This window comes from Nycticebus coucang, chromosome 2 (assembly GCF_027406575.1).
Source record: "Nycticebus coucang isolate mNycCou1 chromosome 2, mNycCou1.pri, whole genome shotgun sequence".
NCBI classification, from domain to species: Eukaryota; Metazoa; Chordata; class Mammalia; order Primates; family Lorisidae; genus Nycticebus; species Nycticebus coucang.
The window spans coordinates 131,385,946-131,401,152 of record NC_069781.1 but is presented as its reverse complement, the minus strand read 5'-3'; the positions used below and the strand labels follow the sequence as shown (position 1 = coordinate 131,401,152).

The 15,207-nt window shown below is 40.8% G+C and overlaps 1 protein-coding gene across 3 annotated transcripts in view; it reads right to left on the bottom strand.

Annotated features, from left to right (window-relative positions):
• The window catches only part of LRRK1 (leucine rich repeat kinase 1), a 190,975-nt gene that overhangs the window by 110,541 nt on the left and 65,227 nt on the right, over positions 1–15,207 (bottom strand). The window lies entirely within an intron of this gene.

Genomic DNA, 15,207 nt, shown 5'->3' with positions numbered 1-15,207 from the left:
TAAGAGAAACTCTAACAGACATGAGTAACTTGATTTCCTCCAGCTCCATAATCGTTGGAGATTTCAACACTCCCTTGGCAGTGTTGGATCGATCCTCCAGAAAGAAGCTGAGCAAAGAAATCTTAGATTTAAACCTAACCATCCAATATTTAGATTTAGCAGACATCTACAGAACATTTCATCCCAACAAAACTGAATACACATACTTCTCATCAGCCCACGGAACTTACTCCAAAATTGATCACATTTTAGGTCACAAGTCTAACCTCAGTAAATTTAAAGGAATAGAAATTATTCCGTGCATCTTCTCGGACCATCATGGAATAAAACTTGAATTGAGTAACAACAGGAATCTGCATACCCATACAAAAACATGGAAGTTAAATAACCTTATGCTGAATGATAGCTGGGTCAGAGATGAGATTAAGAAAGAAATCACCAATTTTTTGGAACAAAATGACAATGAAGACACAAGCTATCAGAACCTCTGGGACACCGCAAAGGCAGTTCTAAGAGGGAAATTTATAGCACTGCAAGCCTTCCTCAAGAGAACGGAAAGAGAGGAAGTTAACAACTTAATGGGACATCTCACGCAACTGGAAAAGGAAGAACATTCCAACCCCAAACCCAGTAGAAGAAAAGAAATAACCAAAATTAGAGCAGAATTAAATGAAATTGAAAACAAAAGAATAATACAACAGATCAATAAATCAAAAAGCTGGTTTTTTGAAAAGGTCAATAAAATAGATAAACCTCTGGCCAACCTAATCAGGAAAAAAAGAGTAAAATCTCTAATATCATCAATCAGAAACAACAAAGACAAAATAACCACAGACTCATCAGAAATCCAAAAAATCCTTAATGAATATTACAAGAAACTTTATTCTCAGAAATATGAAAATCTGAAGGAAATAGACCGATACTTGGAAGCACGCCACCTTCCAAGACTTAACCAGAATCAAGTGGAAATGTTGAACAGACCCATATCAAGTTCAGAAATAGCATCAACTATACAAAACCTCCCTAAAAAGAAAAGCCCGGGACCAGATGGTTTCACGTCAGAATTCTACCAAACCTTTAAAGAGGAATTAGTACCTATATTACTCAACCTGTTCCAAAATGTAGAAAAAGAAGGAAGACTACCCAACACGTTCTATGAAGCAAATATCACCCTGATCCCCAAACCAGGAAAAGACCCAACAAGAAAAGAAAATTATAGACCAATATCACTAATGAATATAGATGCAAAAATATTCAACAAGATCCTAACAAACAGAATCCAGCAACACATCAAACAAATTATACATCATGACCAAGTTGGTTTTATCCCAGGGTCTCAAGGCTGGTTCAATATACGTAAATCTATAAATGTAATTCAGCACATAAACAAATTAAAAAACAAAGACCATATGATTCTCTCAATTGATGCAGAAAAAGCTTTTGATAATATCCAGCATCCCTTCATGATCAGAACACTCAAGAAAATTGGTCTAGAAGGGACTTTTCTTAAACTGATAGAGGCTATCTACAGCAAACCCACAGCCAATATCATATTGAATGGAGTTAAATTGGAATCATTTCCACTCAGATCAGGAACCAGACAAGGCTGCCCATTGTCTCCATTGCTTTTCAACATTGTAATGGAAGTTTTAGCCACCGCAATTAGGGAAGAAAAGGCGATCAAGGGCATCCATATAGGGTCAGAAGAGATCAAACTCTCGCTCTTCGCAGATGATATGATTGTGTATCTGGAAAACACTAGGGACTCTACTACAAAACTCCTAGAAGTGATCAAGGAATACAGCAGCGTCTCAGGTTACAAAATCAACATTCATAAATCGGTAGCCTTTATATACACCAACAACAGTCAAATTGAAAAAGCAGTTAAGGACTCTATCCCATTCACAGTAGTGCCAAAGAAGATGAAATATTTGGGAATTTACCTAACAAAAGACGTGAAAGATCTCTATAAAGAGAACTATGAAACTCTAAGAAAAGAAATAGCTGAAAATGTTAACAAATGGAAAAACATACCATGCTCATGGCTAGGAAGAATCAACATTATCAAAATGTCCATACTACCCAAAGCAATATATACTTTCAACGCACTCCCTATTAAAGCTCCACTGTCATATTTTAAAGATCTTGAAAAAACATTACTTCGTTTTATATGGAATCAGAAAAAACCTCGAATAGCCAAGACATTACTCAGAAATAAAAACAAAACAGGAGGAATCACACTACCAGACCTCAGACTTTACTACAAATCGATAGTGATCAAAACAGCATGGTATTGGCACAAAAACAGAGAAGTAGATATCTGGAATAGAATAGAGAACCAAGAGATGAATCCAGCTACTTACCGCTATTTGATTTTTGACAAGCCAATTAAAAACATTCAGTGGGGAAAAGATTCCCTATTTAACAAATGGTGCTGGGTGAACTGGCTGGCAACCTGCAGAAGACTGAAATTAGACCCACACCTTTCACCATTAACTAAGATAGACTCTCATTGGATTAAAGATTTAAACTTAAGACATGAAACTATAAAAATACTAGAGGAGAATGCAGGGAAAACCCTTGAAGAAATTGGTCTGGGTGAGTATTTCATGAGGAGAACCCCCCGGGCAATTGAAGCAGCTTCAAAAATACACTACTGGGACTTGATCAAACTAAAAAGCTTCTGCACAGCTAAGAACACAGTAAGCAGAGCAAGCAGACAGCCCTCAGAATGGGAGAAGATATTTGCAGGGTATAACTCTGACAAAGGTTTAATAACCAGAATCCACAGAGAACTCAAACGCATCAGCAAGAAAAAAACAAGGGATCCCATCGCAGGCTGGGCAAGGGATTTGAAGAGAAACTTCTCTGAAGAAGACAGGCGCACGGCCTTCAGACATATGAAAAAATGCTCATCATCTTTAATCATCAGAGAAATGCAAATCAAAACTACTTTGAGATATCATCTAACTCCAATGAGACTAGCCTATATCACAAAATCTCAAGACCAGAGATGTTGGCGTGGATGCGGAGAAAAGGGAACACTTCTGCACTGCTGGTGGGAATGCAAATTAATACATTCCTTTTGGAGGGATATATGGAGAACACTCAGAGATCTAAAAATAGATCTGCCATTCAATCCTGTAATTCCTCTGCTGGGCATATACCCAGCAGACCAAAAATCACAACATAACAAAGATATTTGTACCAGAATGTTTATTGCAGCCCAATTCATAATTGCTAAGTCATGGAAAAAGCCGAAGTGCCCATCGATCCACGAATGGATTAATAAATTGTGGTATATGTATACCATGGAATACTATGCAGCCTTAAAGAAAGATGGAGACTTTACCTCTTTCATGTTTACATGGATGGAGCTGGAACATATTCTTCTTAGTAAAGTATCCCAAGAATGGAAGAAAAAATATCCAATGTACACAGCCCTACTATGAAACTAATTTGGGACTCTCACATGAAAGCTATAACCCAGCTACAACTTAACAATAGGGGGAAGTGGGAAAGGGGGGGGTGGGTAGAGGGAGGGGAATCGGTGGGATCACACCTGTGGTGCATATTACAGGGGTATTTGCGAAACTTGGTAAATGTAGAATATAAATGTTTTGGCACAGTAACTGAGATAACGCCGGAAAGGCTATGTTAACCACTGGGATAAAAATGTGTCAAATGGTTTATGAAGTGAGTGTATGATGCCCCATAATCATATCATTGTATACACTTATGATTTAATAAAAAAATTAAAAAAAAAAAAAAAAAAAAAAAAAAAACAAAGTGGGAGGTGGGGAGTATGTATTTACATGAGATTTCAAAGCCCAAGTACAGAAAGGGTGTACTATCTTATCAATAATTTAATGTTGGTTACATGTTGAAGAGATGACTTTTAAGATAATCAGGTAAGGGCGGCGCCTGTGGCTCAGTGAGTAGGGCGCCGGCCCCATATGCCGAGGGTGGCGGGTTCAAACCCAGCCCCGGCCAAACTGCAACAAAAAAATAGCCGGGCGTTGTGGCGGGCGCCTGTAGTCCCAGCTGCTCTGGAGGCTGAGGCAAGAGAATCGCGTAAGCCCAAGAGTTAGAGGTTGCTGTGAGTCCTGTGACGCCACGGCACTCTACCCGAGGGCGGTACAGTGAGACTCTGTCTCTACAAAAAAAAAAAATAAAAAAAAAAAGATAATCAGGTAAAATAAGATGACATTATTAACATTTTACTTTTTTTTTTAAGAGACATAGTCTCATTCTTTTGTCCAGTCTAGGGTGCCATGGCATCACAGCTCTCAGCAACCTCAAACTATTGGGCTCCAGCAATCCTTTTGCTTCAGCCTCACGAGTAGCTGGGACCACAACACCTGGCTAATTTTCCTGTATTTTAGTAGAGACAGTGTCTTGCTCTTGCTCAGGCTGGTCTCTAACTCCTTAGCTCAAGCAATTCACCTGCCTCAGACTCCCAGAGTGCCCTCCCGCCCTCCCTTCCTTCCTTCTTTATCAATATATTTCTCTGTTCATTTGGTTTTCTTTAAATTTTCTCTTCAATGCATGCTTAGGTATCTTATGATGCCTTTCTCTTCCCAGTTCCACTCTTGGGCACTATATGAGTGAGCTGCATACTGTATCATAATAATCATTGGTTTATAACAAATTTTTGAAAAGGGCTTCAAAATTTTGGAGCAAGGAAATGATTAGGTGCACAGCCTTGGGTCTGCAGGGTGAGCTGTGCACTTCAACCTGGGATGGGTTGAAGAGCAGTGCTTTAGTCCCCTACTGATGTGGGCTTGTCCTCCTCCCCCCATACAGTAAAATAAAAGCATTGGCTAATTGGGCCTACAGATATTTTTGTGGAAAAGGGGCTTCTTGACCAGTTAGGGCAAGGATTATTTAGAGCGTATTAGGAATTTATGACTAGAATTAAACAAGGGGGTGAGGATACATATATAAGAAGATGTTTGGAGATCAGTCTGACTATTTCCTAGAACTGAAAGAGTTATGTGATTTGGGGTTTGTTTCCCAATTTTACCAGTGTAGGCTATACAGGTTAAAACTCAGGTTCTCCCCCCTTCCCCAATTAAGGGATCTTAATTGTCAACCTCTGTCTTTAAGACAAGTTATGGTTTCTATTAAATTTCAGAAACAAGATATATGGGAAATGGCATACAGTATACCCTTTCTTTGCAAAGATAGTAGCCCAGACTTACTCTGGGACCACCACTTACTGTTTTTATGAGAATTAACCTTCACTCTCCCATGCTGATCTCCCAGAATTTACAGGAGGGAGGTTTGGATCTCCACTCAACATTTTACTTTTTAATGTTTACTTTCATGTGACTCCCAGAAAATTTCATATTGCCCATGTGGCTCAAATTTTATTTCTATGAGGCAATACTGCTCTTAACCACCAGCTTCATGAGGATGGGAACCAGGTGAGTACCCCCTCCTGGAACAGACCCAGAGCTAAATTGTCATCTGATAGGTGTTGAGAGGAGGAGGGTAGGTGGCCAGGCTCCATGAAGAACCATCCATGGAGTTACCCATAAATGGAGTGTGAAAGAGAAGAAGAATCCACTGATCCAAATCTAAGGACAAGGCTCCTCCAGCAATCTGCAGTGGGGTTCTTGACTTGGTGGCCCAGAAGAAGAGAAGGACAGGATGGAGATTGAACCTAAGCCTGAGTTCTGATTTTGTTCTGGCTATTCTGGTCTGTGAAGGCTCTAAGCGGTGGGCCATGTACATGGACAGGACATGGAGGTTCAGAGAGGTTTCATAGCTTGCCCAAGATTACGCAGCGAGTCACAGTGTGCCACGGTGGCTATTATACCTCTTTTCACGATCTCCCTGGGTTGGAGAAAAGAATACTCTGATGGATGTGGGATTGGCATGTGAAGTGTTTGATTGCATTACAGAAACTTTACATTCTCTGGAACTTGGCTATTTCCTGTGGGTTTGAGCATCAGTGTGTGTAAGAAGGGAGGTGGGGAACCCAAGTTGGAATGGGACAGCCAATGACACTATCAACATTTATTGAGGACCTACTGTGTATAAGAGGTAGGGCTGGACACTGAGGATGCCAGGGGCGATTTCTGCCCCCATGGATTTACAACTAAGTTGGAGGTGGGAATATGCATAAAATGGCCCCAGCTAGCGTATATTATTTGCTGAATAGTTTAGTAAACAAGTGTCTTTGGAGATCATTTTAGTGTAAGTTGGGCAGCAGTGAGTAACTGGACCCACGGGGAAGTGAACTAGTGAAATGACACTTTCCAAGCCCTCGCCACGTGCCAGATGCTGCACTGAATACTGTATTTACACGACCACATTTAATCCTCCCAGCAGTCACGCCAGCAATGCATCTGCGTTTCTGTCTTACAGATGACAAAATGAGAGCTGCTCAGGGTTCAGGAGATTACGGCCAGCAGAATCATGAAGGATTTGAACTGGGGTGAGGCTAGCTCCAGATCTCATGTCCATCCTCTCCATCCAAGAAAAGATGGGACTTAGGGCAAGGCTCAGGTTTGTTTAAGTGAAGTGAATGGGCTGGTGGTGGGAGGTGGGTCTGACAGGTAAGATGAGGGACAGTCCAAGGGACTGGAGCCACGTGGAGGACAGTAGAGTCATATATTCAGTGCAACCAGAAGAGAAAAGTCCACCCACCTGCCACTCTGCCCTGGCCCTAGCCCAGCCATTCCAGGAAAGCATTCACATTAAAGAGAAAAGCCACAGAGACTGATTAAATGTTTCACTCTGCACACAGCTAACTGTGTCTATTAGCTGTCTAGACTCCATCAGTTAGATCAGTGGTTCTCAACCTTCCTAATGCTGCGAACCTTTAATACAGTCCAAAGGGGTCGTGACCCACAGGTTGAGAACCACTGGGGTAGAAGCTTAAGAGCCCCATCCTCACAAGGTGGTAAAGTGATGTCTCAGGAGCTAGCCCAAGACCAAGAGGGCCCCAGAGGTGGGAAAGGTCAAAGCTGGCTCTCTGGCTGGAGACAGCCCAAGGGCTCTATGGTATGTACTTATTTTCAGTCAAACAGCCTAGAAAAGTGTAAAATAAAAAGTACATCTCCCTCTATGCCTACACTTCTCAGCTTCTTTCTGCAAAGGAAATCACTCTCACATAACCTTCTAGAACTTGTTTATCCATACATGCTCACAGGTAATCCCATATGAATTCCCCTTTTCATTTAATTCATTATGACTTTTTACTGGCAATAGAACATAGCTAGAAAGAAATACAAACAACAGAGGTGTTCAGTTTCATGCATGGCCACTTGAACACACCCATGTCACTAGCCTCAGACCAAGAAACAAGACATTCTGTGTCCAAAAGCCCCTTGTGCCCTTCTAACCACTGCCCCACCAGGAGGAACCACCATGCTGACTTCTAACACCACAGATTTATTTTTGCCAGTTTTTAACTTTATAAAAGTAGAATTGGACTTCACTCACTTTTTAAAAAACCTTTTGCTTTGAAATAATCAGAGATTCACAGGAAGTTGCAGGGATAGTCCTTGGAGGACGTATCAGTTTCCCCCTCTGGTGACATCTGACATCACAGTAGCAAGACATCAAAGTCAGCAATGGTACAGTGTGTGTACATAGTTCTGCCATTTTGTCATGTGTGTAGGTTTACGTGGCCACCAGCACCATCAAGCTGCAGAATTGTCCCATTGCCACAAGGATCTCTCTCATACTACCCCATGTGGTCTCAGCCACCCTCTTCCTCTCTACCAATGCCAAACTCTGGCAGACACCAATCTGTCTTCCATTTCTGTAATTTTGTCATTTAGAGAACGTTACATAAATGGAAGAACAGAGAATATGACCTTCTGAGATTGGCATTTTTTTCCACTCAGCAATAATGCCCTTGAGATCTATCTGAGTTGTTATATGTTTCAATAAAGTTCCTTTATGCTGCTTAGTGGTATCCTATCGTGTGCTGAACTATTTGGCTGGGTCCAGTTTTGGGCTATTATAAATAAAGTTATCATAAACCAGTGGTTCTCAACCTTCCTAATGCTGCAATGTATTTTCATTGTTAAAAAGAGGTCACAATCCACAGGTTGAGAACCGCTGCTATAAACTACCGTGCACAAGTTTTTGTGTGCATGTAAATTTTTCCTCCTCAAGGATAAGTGTTCGGGAGTTAAATTCTGGACCACAATATAAATGTATTTTGACCTCCAATGCCTGGGTTCAAGTGATTCTCTCGCCTCAGCCTCCAGAGTAGCTGGGACTACAGGCAACTGCCACAATGCCTGGCTATTTTTTTGTTGCAGTTTGGCCGGGGCCAGGTTCAAACCTGCCACCCTTGGTATAAGGGGCCAGCGCCCTACCCACTGAGCCACAGGCACTGCCCTGTATTTTAACTTTTTAAAGAAACTGTCGAACTTTTTCCACAGTAGCCATACTGTGTTCCAGTCTCACTAGTAAATTCATAAGAGACACAGTTTTCTGCATCCTGGTCTGTATTTGATATTGCCATCATTTTTAATTTTTGCTGTTTGAAAAGGTGTATAGTGATATCTCATCATTGTTTCAATTTACATTTCTCTAGTGGCTAATGACGTTGAACATCTTTTGTTTACGTGCCTCTTTAGCAAAATGTTTATGCATTTCATAAATTTTCTATCTGTATCGTCTAATGTTGAATGCTGAATTTTGAGAGTTCTTTATATGTTTTACATATGAGTACTTTGTCAGATACGTGGTTTGTAAATATTTATCCAAGTCTGTAGTTTTTTTTCCCCACAGTAATAGTTTTTAATCTTGATGAGGTCCAGTTTATCAATTTTTTCTTTCATGGGTAACTTTTTATGGATTTTCTGTGTAAATTGTTATATGATCTCCAAATACAGACAGTTTTATTTCTTTCTTTCAGGTAGAGATAGTTTTATTTCTTTCTTTCATGTCTGTTTATGTTTTATTTCCTTTCTTTGCCTTATTGCACTGGCAAGAACTTCCAATCATATGTTAATACACTGAATAGTATTATGTCGAATATAGTGATGTTATAATTATTCTTGAATGGAACTTCAATTATTATATTGAGAGTGGACCTCCTTGCCTTGTTCTTGATCTTAGAGGGAAGGCAGTCTTTTACCATCAAGATTATAGGGTTTTTGTAGCTGTTCTTTATTTTTGAGGAAGTTTTCCTCTCTTCCTAATTTTATGAGAGTTTCATTTTTATAAGGGTATTGATTTTGGTCAAATGCATCAATTAATATGATAAGGTAATTTTTCTTCTTTAGTCTATTAATAGGGAGGGTTACAGTGACTGAGTACTGAATATTTAACCAACCTTACATCCTTGGAATAGACGCCATTTGGTCATTGCTTATAATTCCTTTTAAATATTGCTCAATTCTGCTTGCTAATATTTTGTTTAAAATTTCTGCATCCATATTCATGATGGACATTAGTATGTACTTTTCTTTTCTTGTACTGTCTTTGGTTTTGGTGTTAGGGTAATCAGAAGTGTTAGAAATTTTTCCCTGCTCTTCTATTTTCCACAAGACACTGTGCAGAATTCATGTTATTCTTTAAATGTTTGGTAGAACTCTCCAGTGCAACCATATGGACCTGTATTTCTAGGAGGTTTTAAATTACAAATTGAATCTTCTTGATAGTTAAAGGGATATTCAAATTATGTACTTCATATTGGTGAATTATGGTAGTTTCTCCTTTTTAAGAATTGATTCATCTAAGTTGTCATATTTATGTGTATAGAGTAGTTCATAGTGTTCCCTTATCATCTTTCTGATATCTGCAGAATCTGTAGTGATACTCCTTGATTCCTTTCTGATATTAGTGACTTTTCTCTTTTATCTCTTTTGTGTTTTCTCTTGATATAGGTTGTCAATTTTATTGACTTTTTTTTTGAGACAGAGTCTCACTAAGTTGCCTTGCAGTTGGGTGTTGTAGTGTATAGCTCACAGCAACCTCAAACTCTTGGACTCAAGTGATCCTCTTGCCTTAGCCTCCTGAGTAGCCACGACTATTGGTGCTATTATACAATGTCCAGCTATTTTTAGAGATGGGGCCTCACACTTCCTCAGATTGGTCTCGACCTCCCACAGTGCTAGGACTATAGGTGTGAGCCACTGTGTCTGGCTTTATTGACCTTTTCAAAAAACCAGCACTTTGTTTTTCAGTAATATTCTTTATTGTTATTCTATTAAATTTCATTAATTTTCTACTCTTATTTTCATCATTTCCTTTCTTCTCTTTGCCTTGGGTTAATTTTGATTATCTTCTAGTTTCTTTAGGTGGAAGTTTAGATTATCGGCCTTTCTTCTTTTCTAATGTAAGCATTTTAGTGCTATGAATTTCCCTTTCAGCACTGCTTTATCTGCATCCCACAAATTTTGATATGTTTACAGTTGGTGCTTGAACATAGGCTGGTGATTATGAAGCCTGTGTGACCAACTCCAGTGTCATTGTTCGAATCTGCCTGTCCTAGTCAAGGGCTATCCTTCTTGTAAGACAGCCTGGCCATGTCTTTCAGGATCTAGGACCATTGGCCAGGACCCCTCATTAACAAAGAGCTTGTACTTCTCTGGCACACTGGAAACTTGTGAGTCCAGTTAAAGAGTCCTGCCAGGCTCTGTCTTCAGGTTCTGGAAACTACTGGAAGGTTCTTCCATCAGATCTACCTACTATTGCTGCTTTCAGGGGAGGCTTGTTCTACTAAGGGGAGACCCACAGATATGGACATGAAGAGCCAGTGTATATGGGAAACACGGAAGAGGAACAGATTGTCCCACACCTCTGATGGAAGGAGCCAGACACCCCAGAAGGTGAACTACTCCTGGAAGCTTTCCCCTCCTCTTGAAGAAAAACAATGACAGAAACACTCTGACTTACCTTTCCAAGCTGCTGGAACACTTTGAATTCAAATTGACTGTGACCCTACACTTTACTTCTAATCTCTAACTTATCACTCCTGGTGGTGCTGAAGATCAGTCACCAGGAGGAGGTCCAGCTCCTGCATGGCCCATCAGGACATTTAGGGATGTTGTCCACACTCCTGGGAAAGAGGAACTATTGTCACAGACCAGTATGACCATTTGGAACTGTCTTCCTCAGGTGTTCCCTCTGAAAGCAAGTCCTGAGCTGCACTGTATTGGTTGGTCATTGCATTGTATTGGTCTGGCAGCCCTCAGGCTGAAGGGCCCAGGGTGAAAGGCCACAGTGGGGACCCTGAACTTATATGGTGAGACTAAGGTGTGGCCTGCTTGGGGTGCCATAACAACTGTGTCTGGGGGTACCATGTTTGCCCTCCAGGATTGTACTTCTTGTATGTGTTGTCCCTTGACTATTAGGACACTGCCTCAGCCCCAGAAGGCATTCAGGTCAGTTTTACCTTACTACCTGGATGTGTTGCTGTGCCTGCAGTGATGCCTTTGGCCAGCTGGACAATGGGCTCAGCTGTAACCTCTAACTCCACTGCCCAGGAGGGCTTAGCTGAGGCCATATTGCAAGTCGGTCTCACTTGCTTTGTGGGGTCCTACTGGTGATAATTTTGCTATAAAGGCACCATGCTGAGGGCCAATGGGGGGGGGTGGATTAAAGAAAAGGGCTAACATAGCAGGCTCAAGACAGTTTTCTTCAGAGGGCCTGCTTAAAAGATTGGCCCTTGGCTGACATCTGGGAGCTTGGCAGATGGGATGCGTCCCTGTGTCCAGATGGTGCAAAAAGTGGCTTATGTGAACATTTGCTTGCATTCTTGGAGTCCAGAATTTGGTACATACTAGGCAGAAGGTGCCTATGTGACCATCCCCCAGTGAACACCTTGGGCGCTGAGTCTCTATGGAGCTTCCCTGGACATCACATACATGTTGCTGCATTTCTGTTGCTGGGTGAAGAATGTACTTTGTAGCCCCTCCTGGGAGGGAGCGAGCATAAAGAAGCCCACCTGCAATTCCTCTGAGCTCCATGTGTCTTGGCTCCCCATGTGGTCTGTTTGTGCATATTCAGTTCATTGCTGTAATGAATCTTAGCTGAGGACAACTGCATGCTGAGTCTCATGAGTGCTTCTAGACAAATCTCTAAGCATGGAGGTATTCTTAGGGACTCCAAAAATAGTACATCTAATGTTTAGGCTCTGTTCAAGTTTTGTCAAATATCTCAATAATGTTTTTGTAGCCAAAACCTCCAGGTCAGAATCCCATGTGTGATGGCTTTGACCTCTCACATCTCTGCAGTCTCCTCTGGTTGGGAACAGTTCCTTTAACACCTTTTTGCTATCATTGACCTGAGCAGTGTTGAAGACTATAGGCCAGGTTTACTTTGTAGAATGTTCCCCAATTTGCTTTTGTCTAAAGTTTCCTTATTCTTAGATTTAGATCAAGCATCTTTGGCCAGAATATCACAGAAGTGACTTTTTGTTCTCCTTGAGTCTAATCATGCACTGCATGATTTTAATTTGTCCTGTTATTGATAATATTCACCTGTCACTTGACATAAAGTGGTGTCTGCCAATGAATAAATAAATAAATAAATATTAGATCTTCAGTTAAAAGTTTCACATACCTGTGAGGTTCTTCAATTGTTTCTCAGTCTATTATCTTTTGTCTTGTTTTCCAGACTGGGTAATTTCTACTCATCTATCTTCAAGTTCGCTGATTCTTTCCTCTGTTCTTTCCATTCTACAGTTAAGCCCATCCATTTAGTTTTGTTTTTGTTTTAAACTTCAGTCTCTATATTTTTAAATTCTAAAATGTTCATTTGGCTTTCCTTGTGTCTTTTATTTCTGTGCTAATAAGAGTTCTATTTTTCTGGCTGAGACTTTGTATTTTTTTCCATTTGTTTTAGGTGTATTCATAATGCTCATTCAAGCATTTTTTATGGTGACTCCCTTAAAATCCTGGTTAGATAATTCTAACATTTGAGTCATCTGGTGTTGACATCTGTTGGTTGTCTTTTCCCATTGAGTTTAAGATCTTTTTGGTTCTTGGCGTTATGAACAACTTTTTATTTATTTATTTATTTATTTTTGTGGTTTTTGGCCGGGGCTGGGTTTGAACCCGCCACCTACGGCATATGGGACCGGCGCCCTACTCCTTGAGCCACAGGCGCCGCCCTTGAACAACTTTTTATTAAAGCCTGGATAATTTTGCCACTATGCTGTAAGATTCTGGACTTTATTTAAACCTTGTGTTTTAGTAGGCCTCTTCTGACTCCCCTCTGGTGGGTAAACAGGGTGCCACTTCATTGTTTCTTGGTGGCTTAGAGATCCAGGTGCTCTGCTCAGAATCAGTTGACACCCAGTAAGGAGGGCAGGAGTGGGATTTCAGATTCTCCAGTAGGCCTGCTTCAATTCCATCCTAGTTGGGAGGGGAAAGCCTGTCTCATTACTGCCAAACCAGATGAGGATGGAACTTCAGCTTCCTTTGTAGTATCCACTGATGGTGGTGGTAGAGGCAAGGAGGGAGGGCTGTTAACCACCTGGCAGGGACGAATATCCCAATTGTCCATGGCCTTCTCTGATACCCTGGGGGTGGGGATGATGGGGTGTCGTGTTACAGGCTGGCAAGGCTGGAAGTCTAGGCTTTCCATCTGGCCTTTGATGATGAGAAGAGGGGCTGGGATGCAGGTATATTTCTGGGTATTTGGCTGAAGTAGGTTGATTATTGCCTGTAAGTTTTCTGTCTTGCTTCACTGCCCCTTTCCTGGTTCTTTAGCTAGAGAGAGACAGCTTCCCTGGTGCTTTTCTTGTCTGTGCCATTTTGTGTTTCCAGGTTGCCAGCTTCTTTAGCATCTAGTCTTGGCATGCAGGATGAGAAGAAAACCCCAAATCTTACCACTGTGCTTTCTTTGAGTCTGGAGGTCACCAGTTGGTCTGCCTTCATTTCTCCACCTTTCAGAATCCTATGTTTTATATGTAATACCGGGGTTTCTAGGTGCACTTAGCAAGTGGAAGAGGGAAATGCATACCTATTTCATCATACCTTCCCTTCATCTTTCTAGAAGCAAAAGTCCTTAAAGTATTAATTTAAAGTACGTTGGAAAGATTTCCAAAACAGCTGCTAAAGATTATTTTGTCCTTTTGGAATTCTACATGGTATTCTACGCCTTAAACATACTGAGATTTATGTGGTAGTCTCCTCTTGAAGATGAAACAGTCAGGCAGTTTCTAGGGTTGTGCTATTGCAAACACAATTTTAATGAACATTCTTGTATGTACACACTTGGCAATTTTTTCAAGTACATCTGTAAGGGTAAGTTCCTAGTAGTAGTTTTGCCAGGTCAAAGAGGATGAAGTTTTAAATTCTGACAAACATTTGCAAACCTTCTAAAGAGGCTGTAATAATTTATATTTTTACCAGCCTGGGATAAAATTGTGTGCCTACTGATTATAATCAAACTTTACGATGTCAATCTGATAGGTTAAAAATGCTGTTTCTTTTTTTTTCTTTTGTAGACACAGAGTCTCACTTTATCATCCTCGGTAGAGTGCCGTGGCATCACACAGCTCACAGCAATCTCCAACTCCTGGGTTTAGGCAATTTTCTTGCCTCAGCCTCCCAAGTAGCTGGGACTACAGATGCCCGCCACAACCCCTGGCTATTTTTTTGTTGCAGTTTGGCAGGGCCGGGTTTGAACCCGCCACCCTCGGTATATGCGGCTGGCACCCTACCCACTGAGCCACAGGTGCTGCTCTCATTTTTATTTTATTTGCTTTTCTATAACTATTAACAGAGTTTAATAGGTTTTCATATGTGTGCCGCCTACTTAAATTTCTTGTTTGTGTGTACGTGTGGTGTGTGTGTGTGTTGGCCTATTCACATTTCTTGTTATTTTCATTCCTGATACAGTTCTCACCAATTTTTTGGTATTGAGGTTATACTGGCCTCATCAAAGGAAGTGGGGGTACACCCTCTTTTACTAGAAAAGGATAACTGTGTTGTTATCTCACATTGATCGTACATAAAAGCTCTTTGTCAATTAAAGGTATCAGCCATGTTCCTTCTCATTTTGTCTAAATCCTTGATTCTTATCTTTGGTATATTTTTGGAACTAAAATGGTGCATTTCTATGAAAACACAGACGTATTCATCTTTTTTCTCAATATCATCTCAAATTCCTATCGGCTGAGATTTCACCAGTCCTGAATCTAAGGGAGAAGTGGCCCTTTAGGGACCTTCTCAAATTTGAGTTGCCACTGGCCACAGTGCTCTTTCTCAAATTACCATACCA